This window comes from Lactuca virosa, chromosome 7, assembly GCF_052849685.1.
Source record: "Lactuca virosa cultivar CGN04683 chromosome 7, Lactuca_virosa_CGN04683_v6, whole genome shotgun sequence".
NCBI classification, from domain to species: Eukaryota; Viridiplantae; Streptophyta; class Magnoliopsida; order Asterales; family Asteraceae; genus Lactuca; species Lactuca virosa.
In genome coordinates, this window is record NC_136432.1 from 221593302 (window position 1) to 221613737 (window position 20436).

The following is a 20436-nucleotide window of genomic DNA, read 5'->3' on the forward strand; positions in this document are numbered from 1 at the left end:
TAACCCTAATAGCCACACTATATAAGAACCCCTTTAGTTCAAGAAATTGGCATGAGTGATACATATTTTTAGGGCTAGCCGATTTGAACATGTATGTCTTCTTCTCATGGTTATTCCAAGAGTTCATGATGTTGTGTGAACCATTTGAGGTGTCACACTTGGGGCACTAGGCTCTCAAGCTTCATGGAGTCAAGCAACAACAACAAGGTATGTATTCTATCTATTTTATTATCCTAGTATCAATGTTTTGGTATGCTAGTTAGGATAATACCTTGGATAATCATATTTGCATGTATAATAGAGAAAACATAGATCCAAGGTATTTAGGGTTGCATGTACACTTAGGAGTGTTAGAATGCTCAAAATCCATCAGTGGTATCAGAGCCTAGGCTTGTTTTCAATTATACTTGATGCAAATTGCTGAAAAATGCTGAAAAAGTCGAATTTCGGGCATTCTGGGCACTGGACTCGGCGAGTAGGTTGATACACTCGATGAGTAGGAGCCCCAGACATCATATTTTCGATTTTTTTGGCTAGAAATGAACTAGAAACATTACCCTAAGATGTTTTTGAACTTATAAACTTGTTTTTGATGTGGTAATGTTCATACTAATCCAATTTCAAAGATAATTGTCAATAGATTCATGTTTTGTATTAGTTTAGTGATTAGGCTAATTACATGAAAAAGTTTGATTTGAATTATCTTGTTCTTATGAGTTGCTTAGATTAATAGAAAAGTTAATTGATTATGTGTTTTCAATCCATTTTAATCTAAGATTTGATTCTAAAATGTGTTTTTGTAACTTGTCCTCAAGTTATATGAAAAGTCACATTTAAGTTTCATAAAACTCATAAAAGTTGGCAATGGTTACAAAAATGAAGAGTCTTGTCCTCAAGTTATGGAGGTTCAAGAGTCACTTCATTAAGTAATAAAATGTGTAACCTTAATTAACTCCATAAGTTACAAAATAAAGAAAAGTTACATTCTTTTATTAGTTTAAAGTCTTCCATAACTTGTCCTCAAGTTATGGAACTTGAAGAGTTTTTTAATTAAAACTAATTTAAACACATAAGTTATGGAATTAATTAGTTTTGAATAGTTTCAAAACTTTCCCTCAAGTTTTGGAATTAGGAAAGTTTTCACTTATGAATACTTTAATTCCAAGTGAAGCCCTTAGAATTTTAAAAGTTAAAATTCAACCCTTATACTTTACAATATTATAAGTTAATAATATTTATATATATGTATAAGAGTAAAGTCAGTCTTACCGTTAGTAGGCCTCATTCACGAAGCCGGTCTATAAGGGGGGTATAAGGTTACTGCCTATAAAATGGCAGTTTAATGGGTGTCCACTCTCACCCACCGCTTCCTTGACTGGTGGAGGGTCGTTAGCCGAACGGGTAGGAAAGGACTATAATTCTCCCTTCATTAAAAGTATTAATGATAAATACTAAGTAACTAAACACTTATAAATTTCCAATCTTAGTTACTTAGGAAAATGTGAATAAGGTGCTAACCCATGAAATTACACTTTGCACTTTGCTTAAGTCGGTTGGTGGAGCGTGTGTGGTTTACCGGCACACTAGCTTGATTTAACAAGGTAGGCAAAGGGTTTCTTAAAATTTATCATAGGCCGGTGGAGCGTGTGTGGTTTATCGGCACATCGGTTGGGTGATAAATATTTAAGAGTACCAAGTAATTTGCATGGTTACTTCACACCTTGTTTTGTGATCCTCGGCATCCCAGTCACAAAACCTGAAGGGCACACTCGAGATTGAAACATGCCATTGAAAAGTTCAATGAATCTCAAAGATCTAGGAGTTTCAAAACCAATTAAAACCTAATATTACATTTCGTTTATCTTGGTGGAAATCGGTGAATCGTCATTCACCTACCTTCAAATATTTTATAGCTTGGATTACGGCATCCCTCTTCCAAGTTATAAAAGTATTGTGTTGGGTCCTAGCCTTAATATTTCATATTGGGTGTTATATTAAGGACTTTAAATCAACTCTCTTGAATATCTCCCAAAAGATGATCTTCCCAAATCTCTTGAAACAAGCTTTCCTAAATGAAGATGATGTCCCATGGAAATCATACTTCTTTCACCTCCTCCAATTATTCTCCCTAACCCACAAGTTCCTGAAAAGTTTAAGGTCACTCAAGCAAAGGTCTATATGTGATCACATCTTGGAGATGTAGTCAGATATTGACAAGCCGGGAGAGTTGGGTGTCAAATTCTTGAGAAAGTTGGTGACTCAACTATTTTCTAAGTCACATAGTGAGTTCCTTTGGGACTCCTATGAAACAGACTATGACAAGACCCTTAATGATCTTATCTATTTTCTAAGATCAACTTCCTAAAACTTTATGGACATTGACAATGATGACATTGGATATCCAGTAAAGCTCTCTCTTCCCAATGGAAAGGGATCGGCCATAGTCAACTCGGTTGACCAAATGGTAAAGAGAACGGCTAAGTCTGAGATAGTCCCATTATCAAGGGTCTATTGCCAAAGAAAGGGGCATTGGTTGCGAAGCTGCCAAATTTACCTAAGGATATTAAAGTCAATAAGTTTGACTCTACTTCGGGTAAAGTCCACTATCTAACTCTACTAAGTTTCTATTCTGAGATTCTTGATACATGATGTGACTGGGTCACATGTTGATGTTTTAAGAATCAAAGAAAAAAGTGAAGAAACTTAAAGAAAGATTATGCTGAATCTGATCGCGTAGATGGATTTCTATCGCATAGTTTGAAGATCGGATTCTTGAGCTACATCTTAGGAGTTATGATATATTGCTTAGGATTAGATAACAACAAAGTTTTCATGTGCTTTTGCATTGTAAGGATAGTTTTTCCGCAAAGTTTTTTAAAATAAAAGGAAAAATGATGATTTTATTTATTTATTTTAAAATATCCTTACAATGGCATTTGAGGAAAAAATTGTTGCTTATAAGATTCCATTAAGAGCAAGAGTGGAAATATGAATTTGATTCTTTCATTTGTGGTAATGTCTAAATTTACCAAATAAGGAAAGATTCTCATCACCTAAGTTTCAGTTGGATAGAAACTTCGAATCATGCAAGTTGTATAGCATGATGAATAAGAACTTTCAAGCATTGGAAAAATTAAGACTAACTACTTGTTCACATGGATGTGTGAGTCAAGTAAAGGATCGAGTACACATTCTTGTGCACTGATCAAGCCCACCACAAATAATCGTTAAGACTATTCGTCATTATTTGCTAAAATTCAGTAAATATGGTTATACTTACAAGCTTAAGTGTAATTCTGAGACATTGGAAAAGGTTTCAATGTATGGCAAAGCGAATAAGAAGAATCAACTTAGGCAGAAAGATAAAAGTTTCTCAAATCTGAAAAGATGGGAGAGTACTTTAGTATCATGTTATATAATCATCTTAATGATTAAGAGACCTTATCACAATTCATCCTCTAAGTGCATTCTGGTAGCTAAGAAGAGGAGCTATGAACTGTTGAAGTGGTTAAATCAAGAAGATGATTTATACTTTGTTCCAAAAACAATTCTTAGAGTTATACTCTAAGATTGTAACTTGAGTGACATGTCTTAAAGAAGGTTTAAAACACTTGTCAAATGTAAGAGTAAAAGTTTTCTACTCTTGTACATTTGAAATTGGTAAGTTGTGATGTTTTGGATAAAACAAAGACCAACTAAGGCCAATTGTGTGAAGTGTTTGTCTTGATTAGAATCCACACTATCTCTTGAATATCTGACAAGAAAGCTTATATGTCAAGAGGACAGTGGGAGTCTTAAAGGTCTTGAAAGTCTCAAGAACTAATCAAGAATAAAACCTGAAGTTCTTCACTAGCACACGACTTGAGGTTTATAACCTATCGTGTCGACATGTCTGTGCCTATTCAAGTTGGCTTTGCATAGGAGTTCTGAGAGTTCTCAATTGGTTGCACAGCTACTTGGAAGAAATGGCAGGCCCTTGAGCTGCCAAATGGCAAGAATTTAAGATTGCACAAGTTTAATCCATATAAGTGTGGATTTGTCAGTAACCTTGTCTTGTGATTATGGTTTTGACAAAATTCATATGGATAGGAACTCATACACCATAAAATCTAAGTGTCATAAGGTTTCTCTCCGATTCATGAAAATGATGGTGAGGAAACACTTTTACTAAGTAGATTTTAGCTAGATAGCAATTGTTATATTTGCATTCTCAAAGTCGTTAGTGGAGCGTGTGTGGTTAACCAGCACACTAACATGGGCTTGTGAGAAGTGGTAAAGGTCTAAACAATCGAGACTATGATTACGGCATCCCTTTTCATAGTTCTTAAAATTGTTTACACACACCTGTGAGCTATCTAAGATAAGGTGTATGATATTGATAAAGTTTTATCAAAGCAATCTAGTATCAGAAATCTGAACTTTGGTAAGAAAGTCAATAAAGTATTGATTTCTAGAAGTCCAGCTGATTTTTGATTACATGTCAAAGCTAGTGGGAGCATGAGTGTTATGCTAATAATCATCATGTTAGTGGGAGCATGATATTATGATAAAGATTGCAAGTTAGCAATGTTAATTATAGAAAACAAAAGTTTCAATTCGTGAGGCTGCAGGGGTTGAAAAAGTTGTTTTGCTATAATTAAGGGAGAGGAAATTATACTTCATTTCAATTCTAAAAGCTTAGATTGAGGTTTTAAGTCGTATTTAGTCAAGGATATATATATATATATATATGAATTTCATGTTGGAATGACTCAACATAAGGAAATTCTATATATAGGTCCATTATTTGCGTTCTAAAATTCGATTATGATTACGGCATCCCTTTTCATAATCTGAATTATGAGAACTTGGCAAATAGAAATGGAAATGTTATAGCAAAAGACTGGTTTAGTCTTTATGTGAGACATCATGACTCGTGTCCCATATGCTTCGGATATAGGATCGATTACATGTGCTATATTTATCCTTTCTAAAATTTTTCAAATGCCTGGGGCATTAAGAAGGGAAAAGGTCTAGAACTGGATATGACTAAAAGGATTAAGCAATTGTCGAGGACAATCTAAGGTTTACCAAAGATTGGTTGCTCAAGGACAGTTGGAAGTATAGTGATAATTCTGGAAGGACCATATTGACATAATCTGTAAGGAGGCAACTCTTGTTCAGAAGTGATAGTCAAAATGGAATCTGGAAATGTGTTAAAGTTAGAAATTATTCAATCTGTGTAAGATTAGGAAACTTAATGCAAGAAGGATGTTTCCAAGGAGCTGATCTCCTTTGGAATGCTCTGTAATGGTTGTTGTCAAGTCTTTCTGACTCTGTGCATAATCATTACAGGAGGATTAATGCATATAAGTTTAGAATCTAACAGATTTCAGTAAATGGCATGAATTTTGAATTCTTGCATTTGCAGTAAGGATTTGGGACTGTGAAAGAGGATCATTGGAGTTATGTTCAATTGATCTAATTCACAAAGTGAAGATCATAGACAAACATAGTATGCATACTTGGTGTATGGCATGACTAGTGTTTAGAAAACATAGTGTACATGCTTGGAGCACGGGACAACTATTGTTTTAAATTCAAGTATAAAGTTGATAAAACCGAAACAATGAATAATGAGTAATCAGTATGGTGATAAATAAAAGTGTTTATTTATATTCATAGGGTTTGATACCATATTTGATTCATTTATTCTTGTGTTTCACTTTGCATGTTTTGACTTCCAGAATAACTAAGTCGCTCTTCCTGAATGATTAAGTTATTCAAACCATCCACAGTCGGTCATATGTTGGAAGTAGATATGAATCAAGACTGTCATGGGTTGGTCTGTAGAGGTCCAAGTTGGTGGACAAAGTGGTGCTACAACACTCATGAGTGCTCATAAGTTATGAGTATTGGATTCAACCCGCGCTCATTTGAATCACTTCATGGATTTTATCACGAGTGATCATGAGACGATAATATCTTATATTCTTAAAACCTAGAGATATGAGTTGTTACTATGAGTTGGTTGTACATTGATTGCACGAAAACGCATTCGGTAACTCGGTGTTATAAAACGTGCCTTTGTGTATGATTCAACAAGTAGTAGAACAAGCCATATGAGTCGAAGTTTATCCATTCCTTTTACCTTCGGGATAAAAGCGATATCTGTGGGCCCCTCGATGATTTGATGATGACAAATGGAAGTGCTCGGCCGAGCCAGTACTGATTTGATTTGTTCAATTAGTCAGTCGTCATAAATCAGAAATCGGGAAACAACAAATGGACAGAGAGAATGATTATAATCCATGTCTCAGTCCATATGATATCTAGAATGGAGGAATATATGATCCCTTATCTAATGGACAAGTCATTGACAAAGGTCAGAGTTCGACAACGGCTTTTGAGAGCTACGATTGCCAGTTGGTTCCTGAAGTCATACGCAATAATAGTTTTAGACTTATCCAAGTGGGAGACTGTTGGATTAGTGTCTAAGTCCATAACTATAATTAGTATGTACTTGACCCGACTCGGCATGGTCCATTTGGGTTGCATGGCATCGGAACATTTGGATAGACCGTTTATGAGGAAAAGACATTTTGTGACATATTAATATATTATAAGTTCTAATATATTAATATGAAATCATGTTATTTAATTAGTATTGATCAAGAATTAATTTGGACTTAATTTAGTGATCAAAAAGAGACTAATTAAATATATGAGGATTGATTGTGTAAATCATTCATTCTTATATATGTGGGCTTATGATCCAAGATTCCTTTATGTTGGGTTTAACCCATGTGGTGATCCATGGATACTCCATGGAGGTTAAAACCCATGGAGCATAAGGAATGGGTAAAGTCATGAGTTACATGGTGTAACCCTAATAGCCACACTATATAAGAACCCCTTTAGTTCAAGAAATTGGCATGAGTGATACATATTTTGAGGGCTAGCCGATTTGAACATGTATGTCTTCTTCTCATGGTTATTCCAAGAGTTCATGATGTTGTGTGAACCATTTGAGGTGTCACACTTGGGGCACTAGGCTCTCAAGCTTCATGGAGTCAAGCAACAACAACAAGGTATGTATTCTATCTATTTTATTATCCTAGTATCAATGTTTTGGTATGCTAGTTAGGATAATACCTTGGATAATCATATTTGCATGTATAATAGAGAAAACATAGATCCAAGGTATTTAGGGTTGCATGTACACTTAGGAGTGTTAGAATGCTCAAAACCCAACACATGAGACAATGACGGTGGGTGGAGCTCCTAAACGACTACGATTGTGAGATTCTTTATCACCCTGGTAAAGCTAACGTTGTAGCTGACGCCCTTAGCAGAAAAGAATACTCGGGACGCCGAGTAAAGTCGTTGACCATGACAATCCATTCCAATCTGTCCACACAGATCAGAGAGGCTCAACTCGAGGCCTTAAAACCTGAAAACGTGGCAGGTGAAACTTTGAGAGGAATGGATAAAAATTTCAAAGTCAGGGATGATGGAGTCTATTGTTTCATGAACCGGATCTGGACACCTAAGTTTGGTGGTTACAGAGAAGTAGTCATAAATGAAGCCCATAAAACCAGATACTCCATTCGTCCAGGTTCAGACAAGATGTACCTAGACCTCAAGAAACTATACTGGTGGCCTAACATGAAGGCCAAAATCGCTACCTTCGTGGGCAAGTGTCTTACTTGTGCCAAAGTAAAGGTAGAATACCAGAAACCTTCAGGTTTATTGCAACAACCTGAAATACCAGAATGGAAGTGGGAGCGGATTACAATGGATTTCATAACCAAGTTACCTAAGACAACGGGTGGTTATGATACTATTTAGGTAATCGTCGATAGGTTAACCAAATCCGCGCACTTCTTACCGATCAGAGAAACTGACAAGATGGAGAAGCTAACAAAAAATTACCTCAAAAAAATCGTTAGACTGCATGGTGTTCCAATATCTATTATTTCCGACCGAGATAGTAGATTCACTTCTCGTTTCTGGCAGTCTTTACAAAAATCTTTGGGAACTAGGTTGGACATGAGTACAACCTACCATCCTCAGACTGACGGACAAAGTGAGAGGACAATTCAAACTTTAGAAGATATGTTGCGAGCTTGCGTGATAGACTTTGGTAAGGCATGGGATACTCATTTACCCCTTGTCGAATTCTCTTACAACAATAGTTATCACACTAGCATAAAGGCTGCTCCTTTCGAAGCTCTCTATGGCCGTAAGTACAGATCCCCTCTGTGCTGGGCTGAAGTGGGTGACACGCAGCTAGCTAGAAGCCAAGTTCCTGACAGTACCCTCACTGGTCCGAAAATCATTCGTGAAACCACAAAGAAAATCGTACAAATCCGGGAGTGACTTAAAGCTTCCAGAGATAGACAGAAAAGCTACACTGACAAAAGAAGAAAATCTTTGGAGTTCCAAGTTGGTGACCGCGTCATGTTGAAGGTCTCACCCTGGAAGGGCATGATACGCTTTGGAAAGCGTGACAAGTTAAATCCAAGGTATATAGGATCATTCGAGAGTCTTGCTAGAATTGGTCCCGTAGCTTACAAACTTCGACTACCTCAAGAACTAAGTAACATACATCCTGTTTTCCACGTCTCAAACTTAAAAAAATGTCTGTCCGACGAGACTCTTGTTATTCCACTCGACGAAATCGAGATCGATGAGAGCCTCAACTTCGTGGAAGAACCAGTAGAAATCATGGACCGAGAGGTCAAGCAAACGAAGCAAAGCCGTATCCCGATAGTGAAGGTTCGCTGGAACGCCAAGCGAGGACCTGAATTCACTTGGGAGCGCGAGGATCAAATGAAGCTGAAATATCCTCATCTTTTTACTTAGTTATCTGTAATAACTTAGTTGCTTAAACTCTGATTTCAGGACGAAATTCCCTCTAACGGGGGAATGATGTGACAACCTGAAATTTCCAAGCTTGTTTAATCAATTAAACCTATCAGTGTTAGACTCATTTTGCTTCTAGTTATCACTGTTTGGAACCTGTTTCGAGTGTTCTAACCCTAGTACATCAAAGGAATAAGAGATTTGAAATAGCAGCTTAAGTTCTTAACTGCCTGCAACCGTAAACCTCCTCAAAAAGGGAGTTTACGTTCAAGACCAAGGAGTTTACGGTCATGGTGACCGTAAACTCCATGCAATATATATGGTCCTTAGTCATTTTCAATCACTTTTCACAATTTCAAGCCAAAGAACTCATTCTCTCTCAAGTACCATCCGAATTTTCCCTTAGATCTTCAAGATTGTAAGTGTTTCTTCACTTGATTTGTTGATATCCTTCAATATCAAATGAATACACATGATTTCATCCATGAAATCTCTTCTTTTGACTAGATCATCAAGTGTTCTTCATTTCACCAAGAACACACACTAGTGTTTTTGGACCTTAATCACCCTTTCAAGCTTCTATATCGTGAGTACTCTCTCCTAAGCTTGTTGTATACTTGTAATACTTGAAGAACACTTAGAAAACATTCATTTGTCGAGAACAAAGGGATTTTACAGTTGAATCTCCTTAGACCGTGAACTCTATGACCGTAAGGTCATTGGACCGTAAACACTAAGACTGTAAACACCTAGGACCGTGAACACTTGGACCGTGAACTCTATGACCGTAAGGTCGTTGGACCGTAAACACTAAGACTGTAAACACCTAGAACCGTGAACACTTAGACCGTGAACTCCAATGGTCATACCTCTTTGACCGTAAACTCTATAGGGTGGCCATATACCCTAGTTATGCAATCATATGTGATTGTATTCCTTTAATCTAAGAGTTTCCTAGTCTATTAGGGTGTTATCCCTTATAATTAGTTGTTTATACACTAATCAAATACACATACATGTCATTATATGTTTATTAGGATCTTTGTGTGCTCAAGGTTTCACCTGACACTCTACAGCCTATTTCCAAACATACTTCCGTATCACTCACTACAGGTGAGTTCATACCCCCGCATTTTCCTAGTTTTTACTGTTTTAAGGGGGGGGGGATACAAGTCTAACACAAAGTTTTTGTGTTATAAACAAGTGATTTCAAATATCTTATCAAAATGGATTTCAATTGTCATTAAATCAAATGGTTTTCAAAGATTGTTTCAAAATGACATCAAGTCACCAAAACGAATTTCAAAATATCAAACTTCTTTTAAATGTTTTATAAACTTATATTTTTCCCCAAAAATCATACTAGTATGCATATATTTATATAAATAGAATTTAAAAGATTTAGGACTAATAACTCGCCTTAATTCCTTTTCCTTGTTTGGATGTGGGATTACAAGTGTAAGTTGTTTGTCCGAGTGTCATTTAAATTTTACTTATATATTTATATATGTATACAAGTATAAAAGTTTATTCATTTAGTTTCAATTACCCTTTGTAACATGTTGAGCAAAGGGTTACATTCATGAATACTCCGTATCAAATCAGAAAGTACATATAAATTATAATAGGTATAATTTATGATTCAAAGAACATTAATTCATGATTCAAGTATACTAGAGTACATTGTTTTACAAGATCAAAGATAGATTCAAAACTATTCAAGGATATACATTCTTTCAAATATATGTTAAGAGTACTAATTCAAGAACATACTATCAATCATTTACTTCAGAACAATTAGGTTTTCATAACTAATATACATGTAACGTTTATATGCTTTTATGAGACAAGTAGTATAGTTTGTTTAATTCATTTAAACAATATAGTAAAGTCCTGATATTATAACCAGCAAGGGATCGAAACAATGGGTGTATAGATCTATATTGGGATTAACAATCCCACACTCGGACTGCTAGCTACAGTCAGGCATACACGCCTGTGAGTGACAATTGTTATCATCAACTTTCAGCGCATTCATAGCGTTGGATCAGGCCATCTAGTTAGTATGGTTATAATAACTCATTTAAAAGATATTAACAATACGTTAGTGTATAATTAACTAAACTTAAGTACATTTTCAATGTATTAGTTTACAAGATACAATTTACAAGATACAGTTTACAAGATACAGTTTACAATATACAGTTTACAAGATACAGTTTTCAAGATACAATTTACAAGATACAGTTAACAAGATACAAGTTTACATAAAGATTACAAATATAGATAAATGGTTTACAAATAGAACAGTTTTATACAAATACAACTACTTTTCATAAACAACAGAGAATATAGGATTTTCTGGAAATAGTTTACATATTCAAGAAACATAAGATATTCTTACATACCTAAATACTTATGCACTCACTCAACTTTATGTTGATACTCTCTTTTCAAATTACTTGTATTCTCAGGGAACCAGTAGACAGTTACACCCCGAGCTTTTGAGAAGATGGAGCTATTTATGTCTTGTCTTCTTCTTTTGTACAACTTTTTAGTTACAGAATACAATGTTGAAACAAATGTAAATATTTATACTTTTTAATACAATGGTTGTTTGTACTTTGATTACTATAATGCATGTGTTGTGATACTACAAATGAAGTCCTCCACCCCCGGACGTTTCCGCCGTTTGGTTTGGGGGTGTGACATGAGGCAGGTCCTGCTGTGTGCAGTAGGCCAAGACACCCTGGGCGGACCGGATAGACTGCAGGCCCGGGCCGGGTAAATCTAGTCAGACCGAAGGCCCAACGAGCGGTCCGGATAGGCTGAAGGCCCCGAGGAGGGCGGTCCAGACGTGCCGAGGGCTCGGAGAGCGGTCCAGATAGACTGTGGACCGGAATTCGGTCCAGTCAGACTGATAGCTCATTACGCATGCTATATTGTTTGCTTATATGTTTATATGGTATGGTTATATCTGTATGGCGTTGGTATTTTGGGGGTAACTCACTAAGCCTTCGAGCTTACATTTATCGATTATTGTTTCAGGTACTTCTGATGATCGCGGGAATGCAAAGGCGTGATCGTACCGTTCCTCACATTTTATGATTTTACGATTTGATTTTGGGATACTCTGACAATATACTATTTTGAAAACAAGTTTTGTAATAATCATGTGTTTTTGAAATGTTTCAAAAAGTTTTAAATTGGCTTGAATTTTTGGGATGTTACAGACCTCCCGAAGGAAATCTAGTGGACTGAGATCAATTTTGCTAGCATATGTTATGTGTTCAATTATATGTGATTATTATTTGATTTTTATGTGTATGACTTGAAATGCATATGATCTATATAATGGGTGGGTGTTCTGATTACTCAGTACGCCTTAGGCTTATAGTTGCTACTTTATGTTTTTTTAGTTGCTTGTCTTTCAAGCTCGAAGGGGAATGAGCTAGCATGATTGAGATATCTAGATATTCTCGGAGGGGCATGATATATAATTTAACCATTCTATGTTACATTATGGTTTCAAAATAAAACTTAGCTTTCGCATTTTTACTATGAATATGTTAATGTGACATGGAAAGATGATTTCATGATTTAGTAATGAATATGCATGAAACCTTTTGGTAAAACCTATACTCTGATTTTCAAAATTTTAAGGTTGGATTTTTGGGATGTTACTATTGGTGTATCCCAAATCGGCGCAACACGGTAATATAAGTGGCTATATATGTTGGAGTTCCCTTTCTCTCCACAAGGACTCTTTTGGAGAAATAATTTTAGGCTCCACATATACTAACATGGTATCAGAGCCGACGTTTCGCACCCCCGTTACACAACATATCCATGTCTATCCTCATTGAGTCTCCGACTCTGAGGGGGAGTGTTGGTGTATCCCACATCGGTGCAACAAGGTAATATAAGTGGCTATATATGTTGGAGTCCCCCTTCTCTCCACAAGGGCTCTTTTGTAGAGACAATCTTGGGCTCCACATATACTAACAATTACAATGTTAATAAGACTTTCTCGTCCGTAGTCCATGAATGTGGTAGACCAAGATGTAAAACATTCAAGTACAATTTAGGCGATGATAAGAAACAAAATGTAGGTTAAAAGAAAAAATAGATTAATAGAATGGTCGTATAAAAAATAAAAGTGTAAAATGATATGTATACGAAAAAATATTAAATTTTAGAAACGTAACCGTTACACCTAATGTTATGGAATAGAGGAGAGGCTAACCACAAACACTTCACAACGACGGGAATGTTGGTGATTCGTATCGCAAAACGCACACTTGGTTGAGCTTATACATGTTTAATGTACGCTACCAATTAGAGCGAAGCCCCTGAACCACGGGGGCCCGGGAGCAACGCCCCTAGTAGCGGGGTCCAAAGGGGCAGGGCCACCGACTTTTTGACCCTAATCATAGATCCGACTTTAAGGTAGTTTAGTGAAGGTTCTGCCTGTTTCGTCAGTTTCAGACAGGAGGTTAATTACTGTAATTACCAATTTGACAGTTTTCAAACTGGAGGTTATTTCCCTATTAAATTTGTCATTCTCGTTTTTTCATTAGTACACAAAAAGATCATAACTTCAACTTCATTCTCTGTTTTTGATATACTACTGAGTTTCATTCAATTAAAGATTTCAAAAGTACCATCCAAAGATTTTGATCTAAAAGTGCTAATAACTCTCAGTTTTTCCAAGTATTTGAAACCTTGTTTTTGTAATAAGAAACACACCGTCTAACGGCGCGACCTTAGACGACGTGTGTTCTCTACAACGCCAATGATCCACCTTGGCACCCCATATATCGCCATATCGGACTAATGAACCTTAGTCACCCTTTTAAAAGTAAAATAATGATCAGCGTTTTCATGAGTTATGCGTTTTAGAAATTTTTAAAAGTGATAAAAAAACAGACATGTACAATGGGCGGCAAAAGAAATCAAATCAAAATTTAAATGGAGAAAAAAAAACAACCCAGGGTAAACCGTCACCTTCAGCAATTGCCATCCGTTAACCTAACCATAGTTCCGCCCTCACTTCTATAGTGTATCACAACTATAAATACCAAGCCCTAATTCTCAAAAACCATACATTTGCATCTGAAGGCGTCTTGATAAACGCCTTTTGAATGTGTGTTTGTTTGAATATTGAGTTCTTCATCTCCAATTTCCTGTCATATACCAAGTCTAATCTCCTGCGAAAATGAGAGAGTGCATCTCGATCCACATCGGTCAGGCCGGTATTCAGGTCGGAAACGCTTGCTGAGAACTTTACTGCCTCGAGCATGGCATTCAGGTCCGATTCTTCATCTCATCCATCTAAACTTCTCTGTTTTCTATATAAAAAGCATAAATTCTGATAATCCTTTAAGTTATTCGCCAGATCTGAATGCTTCTATACATATTAGTTCTAGATCTGTTGCTTCGTTAGCGATCGTGCGCTATTCGTTTATTATTTCAGCCGATCTAATGATCTCGTCCTACTTGCATGCGTAGTTTAGTAGATCATTTGTTTATGATACATATGTTTTTGAATTTTAGGTTTTCATCATCGCAATTACGAAATACTGTTTATGAAACTTATGGATCTGAAGTTTTTTACCTTAGTGTTAAACCGTGAATTTTTTTTTCAACTCTTGGAGACTTTTTTAGTCCAATTCATCTCTAGAAAATCGTGGAACTAGAAGCATTAAGCACCATGGGTTTGTACACAGATATATTAAAAGCCTGTGATTAGTTAGATTGGTTCTTTGTTCAAATTGAGCTTGAATTTTCGACTTATCTATCTGAGTTTTAGGATTAATTTCTTAATTTATATTCTCTATGAAAAGCAGAAAATCGTAAGCGATTTTAGAGTTAAAATACCTTAAAATTCACATCTCATTTCAAGTAAATTAACTACTCCTGATACATTACTAATTCATCGATCTTTTGTATACAGCCTGATGGACAGATGCCAAGTGACAAAACAGTCGGAGGAGGTGACGACGCTTTCAACACCTTCTTCAGCGAAACCGGCGCCGGAAAACATGTCCCACGCGCCGTCTTTGTAGATCTCGAACCCACCGTCATCGATGAAGTCAGAACCGGAACCTACCGCCATCTCTTCCACCCTGAACAACTAATCAGCGGCAAAGAAGACGTTGCTAACAACTTCGCACGTGGCCACTACACAAGTAAAACTTTTCTTAACACGTGTCCAAACCTTTTCTTACATCACGAAACGTGGCTATCCAATTTCTTATAAATAATTTATCTTCATGTTTCAGTTGGGAAAGAAATCGTGGACCTCTGTTTAGACAGAATCCGAAAACTAGCTAACAACTGCACCGGACTCCAAGGCTTCCTAGTCTTCAATGTCGTAGGCGGCGGCACCGGCTCTGGTCTAGGCTCTCTCCTACTCGAACGCCTCTCCGTTGACTATGGAAAAAAGTCAAAACTCGGGTTCACAGTCTACCCATCTCCCCAAGTCTCAACATCAGTAGTCGAGCCCTACAACAACGTCTTATCAACCCACTCCCTTCTAGAACACACCGACGTCGCGATTCTTCTCGACAACGAAGCCATCTACGACATCTGCCGCCGGTCACTAGACATCGAAAGGCCAACCTACACAAATCTCAACCGTTTAGTCTCCCAAGTCATCTCTTCACTAACGGCGTCGTTACGTTTTGACGGAGCTTTAAACGTCGACGTGACAGAATTCCAAACTAACCTAGTTCCATACCCGAGGATTCACTTCATGCTTTCCTCCTACGCTCCTGTGATATCAGCTGAGAAGGCTTATCATGAACAGTTATCAGTTGCTGAGATAACCAACAGTGCGTTTGAGCCTTCTTCTATGATGGCAAAATGTGATCCGGGGCATGGGAAGTATATGGCGTGTTGTTTGATGTACAGAGGGGATGTGGTTCCGAAGGATGTGAATGCTGCGGTGGCGACGATTAAGACGAAGAGGACGATTCAGTTTGTGGATTGGTGTCCGACTGGGTTTAAGTGTGGGATTAATTACGAGCCGCCGACTGTTGTGCCAGGTGGCGATTTGGCAAAGGTGCAACGTGCGGTTTGTATGATTAGTAATTCGACTTCGGTTGCGGAGGTGTTTTCGAGGATTGACCATAAGTTTGACTTGATGTATGCGAAGAGGGCTTTTGTGCATTGGTATGTCGGGGAGGGGATGGAGGAAGGGGAGTTTAGTGAAGCGAGGGAGGATTTGGCTGCGCTTGAGAAGGATTATGAGGAGGTTGGTGCTGAAGGGGGGGATGATGTGGGTGATGAATCAATTAAAGCTAAAGTCAAAAGTTTGTTAGTTGGTGTGATTGTATGTTTTCTTTGTTTCCAATCTACTTTAGAATTGATCCAAATCAGTAAATGAACCAATTAGGCAATTACAATCAAGTCAACTTTCACCAAAAACAGAATTTACAGTTCAAAACAAGAACAGATAAAACCCATAAGCAGAAAAGATCATTAAAACATGCCATTACAATCACTAACACACAATGCCTCGAAACAAACAATAAAACGACAATGCATGCAAAACAAGCTCAAATCACCACCATATAAAGAGTAGTAAATTCACTCGCAACAGAAAACAAACAAAGAAAACATACAATCACACCAACTAACAAACTCTCAATTAAAGCTAAAGTCAAAAGTTAGTGATTGTGGCTATCCCTCTCGAATTTGGACATAACAAACCCTAGATAACCCTGGCAAACAATTTAGGGCTTGCTCTAATTAACTAGTAATGTGGGTTTCAATATTTATCTGATGATGTTTTGTTCATTGATTTGTATTCTTTGTTTTAGATTAGTCGTAAGAGTAAATCTAAATTCTAGAAATGGGTTGAAGATGAAGAAACAGTCAATAAGAATGAATATGAAATAGGATCACTATCATGTGAAGTGAGGATTTCCATTTTTGAATGCGAATTCAATATGTACCAAAGGAAGACAGATATAGAATTGGATAAGATGCACAGGAAAGTGTGTAGTCTGAAATGTTATGTAGTTGTCTTGTTTATGTTGTTTCTAGTGTTGCTTGTAACAGGTAAAAGGGCGTAAAAGTCACGGTTAGTTGGATCAAATCAAATATAAATTATGCTTCAAGTTTTTGTTTAACCTTCTTCGGTTTATTACTTGGTCATTGTCATGAATAGCGAAACTTAAAAATACATACAACTATGGTTGTTGGGAAAAAGTGTAATGGCAACCAACTTTCTGTTGTGAAGGACCTAAATGAAGGAAATTGTAATGACAACCTACTTTCAAAATGACCATATTTCAACAAGAATTGGAAAGCAAGATCATACTGTAATGACCAAAATTGTAATGAAAACCTACTTTTAAAATGACCATATTTTAACAACAAGATCATATTGTAATGGCCAAAATTGTAAAGACAACCTAATTTCACAATGACCATATTTTAACAAGAATTGGAAAGCAAAATCATAATGTAATGAATAAAATTGTAATGACAACTTACTTTCAAAATGACCAAAACATCAACAAAAGGAAAGCAAGATCATACATGAAACTTAAGATGGATAAAGTAAAGTTCCTACATGATATAAAAGGCATTGTTTAATGTTAAACACTTAAAGAGTATGTGTTTATGGGTAAACAGTGCCCCAAACGACCATTGTTGAATGACCAAATTTATAAAAATATAGATCAAATGTTTTTGACATCTACCCTTGTGTCAAACTATGTAACAGTTACATCTGGATCATTCCCAAACACTTTTTCCCCTACTTTAAAGTTATTGGTGATGTAGATATTGCACCAGGTCCATCCTTTATTACCTTGAGATTTGAATTTCTGATCCTTTTAAAGTTCCTTCTCTATTTCACAATTGGTTAACTTGCACTTTTTTTTTTCACAACTGGTTGGGTCTCAAGTACCACTTCAACATCACTACCAGCATCAACCACTAACACATGATCCACTTCAACCTCATGGATTCCCGTTACACTGTCATGCAAGTCTATATGTGATTCTCCCATCACATCAACATCTATAAAACTACATCTATCTGTTATTTTATCAGCTACTTCCTATAATAAACCGTGAATTTTTTTTTCAACTCTTGGAGACTTTTTAGTCCAATTCATCTCTAGAAAATCGTGGATCTAGAAGCATTAAGCACCATGGGTTTGTACACAGATATATTAGAAGCCTGTGATTAGTTAGATTGGTTCTTTGTTCAAATTGAGCGTGAATTTTCGACTTATCTATCTGAGTTTTAGGATTAATTTCTTAATTTATATTCTCTATGAAAAGCAGAAAATCGTAAACGATTTTAGAGTTAAAATACCTTAAAATTCACATCTCATTTCAAGTAAATTAACTACTCCTGATACATTACTGATTCATCGATCTTTTGTATACAGCCTGATGGACAGATGCCAAGTGACAAAACAGTCGGAGGAGGCGACGACGCTTTCAACACCTTCTTCAGCGAAACCGGCGCCGGAAAACATGTCCCACGCGCCGTCTTTGTAGATCTCGAACCCACCGTCATCGATGAAGTCAGAACCGGAACCTACCGCCAGCTCTTCCACCCTGAACAACTAATCAGCGGCAAAGAAGACGCTGCTAACAACTTCGCACGTGGCCACTACACAAGTAAAACTTTTCTTAACACGTGTCCAAACCTTTTCTTACATCACGAAACGTGGCTATCCAATTTCTTATAAATAATTTATCTTCATGTTTCAGTTGGGAAAGAAATCGTGGACCTCTGTTTAGACAGAATCCGAAAACTAGCTGACAACTGCACTGGACTCCAAGGCTTCCTAGTCTTCAATGCCGTAGGCGGCGGCACCGGCTCTGGTCTAGGCTCTCTCCTACTCGAACGCCTCTCCGTTGACTATGGAAAAAAGTCAAAACTCGGGTTCACAGTCTACCCATCTCCCCAAGTCTCAACATCAGTAGTCGAGCCCTACAACAACGTCTTATCAACCCACTCCCTTCTAGAACACACCGACGTCGCGATTCTTCTCGACAACGAAGCCATCTACGACATCTGCCGCCGGTCACTAGACATCGAAAGGCCAACCTAAACAAATCTCAACCGTTTAGTCTCCCAAGTCATCTCTTCACTAACGGCGTCGTTACGTTTTGACGGAGCTTTAAACGTCGACGTGACAGAATTCCAAACTAACCTAGTTCCATACCCGAGGATTCACTTCATGCTTTCCTCCTACGCTCCTGTGATATCAGCTGAGAAGGCTTATCATGAACAGTTATCAGTTGCTGAGATAACCAACAGTGCGTTTGAGCCTTCTTCTATGATGGTGAAATGTGATCCGAGGCATGGGAAGTATATGGCGTGTTGTTTGATGTACAGAGGGGATGTGGTTCCGAAGGATGTGAATGCTGCGGTGGCGACGATTAAGACGAAGAGGACGATTCCGTTTGTGGATTGGTGTCCAACTGGGTTTAAGTGTGGGATTAATTACGAGCCGCCGACTGTTGTGCCAGGTGGCGATTTGGCAAAGGTGCAACGTGCGGTTTGTATGATTAGTAATTCGACTTCGGTTGCGGAGGTGTTTTCGAGGATTGACCATAAGTTTGACTTGATGTATGCGAAGAGGGCTTTTGTGCATTGGTATGTCGGGGAGGGGATGGAGGAAGGGGAGTTTAGTGAAGCGAGGGAGGATTTGGCTGCGCTTGAGAAGGATTATGAGGAGGTTGGTGCTGAAGGGGGGGATGATGTGGGTGATGAATCAATGAAAGCTAAAGTCAAAAGTTTGTTAGTTGGTGTGATTGTATGTTTTCTTTGTTTCCAATCTACTTTAGAATTGATCCAAATCAGTAAATGAACCAATTAGGCAATTACAATCAAGTCAACTTTCACCAAAAACAGAATTTACTGTTCAAAACAAGAACAGATAAAACCCATAAGCAGAAAAGATCATTAAAACATGCCATTACAATCACTAACACACAATGCCTCGAAACAAACAATAAAACGACAATGCATGCAAAACAAGCTCAAATCACCACCATATAAAGAGTAGTAAATTCACTCGCAACAGAAAACAAACAAAGAAAACATACAATCACACCAACTAACAAACTCTCAATTAAAGCTAAAGTCAAAAGTTAGTGATTGTGGCTATCCCTCTCGAATTTGGACATAACAAACCCTAGATAACCCTGGCAAACAATTTAGGGCTTGCTCTAATTAACTAGTAATGTGGGTTTCAATATTTATCTGATGATGTTTTGTTCATTGATTTGTATTCTTTGTTTTAGATTAGTCCTAAGAGTAAATCTAAATTCTAGAAATGGGTTGAAGATGAAGAAACAGTCAATAAGAATGAATATGAAATAGGATCACTATCATGTGAAGTGAGGATTTCCATTTTTGAATGTGAATTCAATATGTACCAAAGGAAGACAGATATAGAATTGGATAAGATGCACAGGAAAGTGTGTAGTCTGAAATGTTATGTAGTTGTCTTGTTTATGTTGTTTCTAGTGTTGCTTGTAACAGGTAAAAGGGCGTAAAAGTCACGGTTAGTTGGATCAAATCAAATATAAATTATGCTTCAAGTTTTTG

At 37.1% G+C, this 20436-nt stretch overlaps 2 pseudogenes; both read left to right on the forward strand.

Annotated features, from left to right (window-relative positions):
- Positions 1–13949: 13949 nt before the first annotated feature.
- On the forward strand, positions 13950–16752 carry LOC145127566 (tubulin alpha-2 chain-like; annotated as a pseudogene).
- Positions 16753–18232: 1480 nt separating this feature from the next.
- On the forward strand, positions 18233–20208 carry LOC145127567 (tubulin alpha-2 chain pseudogene; annotated as a pseudogene).
- The last annotated feature ends 228 nt before the right edge of the window (positions 20209–20436 follow it).